The following is a 2,500-nucleotide window of genomic DNA, read 5'->3' as shown; positions in this document are numbered from 1 at the left end:
CTCCCTCCTGAAAGGAGAGAGTCGTTTCTGTAGTATGGGTGGGGGATGGGGCCTCTTGGGTGGGAAGGGGTGGTTCAGGACAGTCCAATTGTCTTTCAAATCTACGGTAGAACTCGTTCAGGTCGTTGGCTAGGCGGGAGTCGTTAGTGGTGTGGGGCGCTCTGGGTTTGTAGTTGGTGATGTGCCTGAGCCCTTTGGCAGACAGAAGCAGCGTCGTTAGTAGAGAACTGGTGTTTTAGTGTCTCTGAGTACAGTCGTTTAGCCTCTCTCACCGCTTTGCTAAACCTGTTCTTCGACTCCTTGAATCTGTCTCTATCCCCACTCCTAAACGCTTCCTCCTTCTCCAACCTCAACCTTTTGAGCTTTGCTGAGAACCAGGGCTTGTTGTTGTTAAAGTTCACCCTGGTACGTGTTGGGATACAGCAGTCCTCACAGAAGCTGATGTACACAGCCTCTGTGAGTTCATCCAGACTATTGGTAGCAGTCGTGAACATATCCCAGTCAGTACAGTCTAAGCACGCCCGCAAATCTTCCACAGCCTCACTGGTCCACTGTTTAGATGTCCTCACAGCAGGTTTACAGAGTTTTAGTTGCTGCCTGTATGCACGAATCAGGTGGACCAAGGGAGTTCTGTGCGAGCCGAACAGCCCCGTGACCCACAAGAGAAACATCCCCGCCAAATTCGAGCGTTTGACGGGGTCTATCCGTGAAAAAATATTCACGTTTTTGAGTGCACATGCATTTCTGCTGCAAATGCCTCTGGAAGTTTCATGCCGTTCGTATGCCAATTGTGGCAACACGAAAATGACCCGTTTTCCCATTCCGAGGGATTTCTGTGCGACCCTAACAGCCCCGTGAGCCACAAGAGACACATCCCCGCCAATTTCTAGCGTTTCACGGGGTCTATCCGTGAAAAATATAGACGTTTTTGAGTGCACATGCATTTCTGCTGCAGATGCCTCTGGAAGTTTCATGCCGTTCGTACGCAATGTGGCAACACGAAAATGACCCCTTTTCCCATTCCGAGGGATTTCTGTGCGACCCTAACTAACAGCGCCCGTGAGCCACAAGAGAGACATCCCCGCCAATTTATAGCGTTTCACGGGGTCTATCCGTGAAAAATATAGACGTTTTTGAGTGCACATGCATTCCTGCTGCAAATGCCTCTGGAAGTTTCATGCCGTTCCTATGCAATGTGGCCACACAAAAATGACCCGTTTTCCCATTCCGAGGCATTTCTGTGCGACCCTAACAGCCCCGTGAGCCACAAGAGAGACATCCCCGCCAACTTCTAGCGTTTGACGGGGTCTATGCGTGAAAAATATTAAAATTTTTGAGTGCACGTGCCTTTCTGCTGCAAATGCCTCTGGAAGTTTCATGGCGTTCCTATGCAATGTGGCAACACGAAAATGACCCCTTTTCCCATTCCGAGGGAGTTCTGTGCCACCCTAACAGCCCCGTGAGCCACAAGAGACACATCCCCGCCAATTTCTAGCGTTTCACGGGGTCTATCCGTGAAACATATAGAAGTTTTTGAGTGCACATGCATTCCTGCTGCAAATGCCTCTGGAAGTTTCATGCGGTTCGTACGCAATGTGGCAACACGAAAATGACCCGTTTTCCCATTCCCAGGGATTTCTGTGCGACCCGAACAGCCCCGTGAGCCACAAGAGACACATCCCCGCCAATTTCTAGCGTTTCACGGGGTCTATCCGTGAAAAATATCAATTTTTTTGACTGCACATGCATTTCTGCTGCAAATGCCTCTGGAAGTTGCATGCGGTTCGCATGCAATGTGGCGACACGAAAATGACCCGTTTTCCCATTCCGAGGGATTTCTGTGCCACCCTAACAGCCCCGTGAGCCACAAGAGAGACATCCCCGCCAATTTCTAGCGTATCACGGGGTCTATCCGTGAGAAATATTCACTTTTTTGAGTGCACATGCATTCCTGCTGCAAATGCCTCTGGAAGTTTCATGCGGTTCGTATGCAATGTGGCGACACGAAAATGACCCGTTTTCCCATTCCGAGGGATTTCTGTGCCACCCTAACAGCCCCGTGAGCCACAAGAGAGACATCCCCGCCCACTTCTAGCGTTTCACGGGGTCTCTCCGTGAAAAATATCACATTTTTTGAGTGCACATGCATTCCTGCTGCAAATGCCTCTGGAAGTTTCATGCGGTTCGCATGCAATGTGGCGACACGAAAATGACCCGTTTTTTCCCATTCCGAGGGATTTCTGTGCCACCCTAACAGCCCCGTGAGCCACAAGAGACACATCCCCGCCAATTTCTAGCGTTTCACGGGGTCTATCCGTGAAAAATATTCAATTTTTTGACTGCACATGCATTTCTGCTGCAAATGCCTCTGGAAGTTTCATGCGGTTCGCATGCAATGTGGCGACACGAAAATGACCCGTTTTCCCATTCCGAGGGATTTCTGTGCCACCCTAACAGCCCCGTGAGCCACAAGAGAGACATCGCCGCCAATTTCTAGCGT

This window comes from Petromyzon marinus, unplaced genomic scaffold (assembly GCF_048934315.1).
Source record: "Petromyzon marinus isolate PM22_M1 ecotype Great Lakes invasive population unplaced genomic scaffold, UKy_Petmar_22M1.pri1.0 PM_G_Scaffold_71, whole genome shotgun sequence".
In the NCBI taxonomy this organism is placed as follows: Eukaryota; Metazoa; Chordata; class Hyperoartia; order Petromyzontiformes; family Petromyzontidae; genus Petromyzon; species Petromyzon marinus.
The sequence above is the reverse complement of the archived record's forward strand: the minus strand, read 5'-3'. Positions refer to the sequence as shown.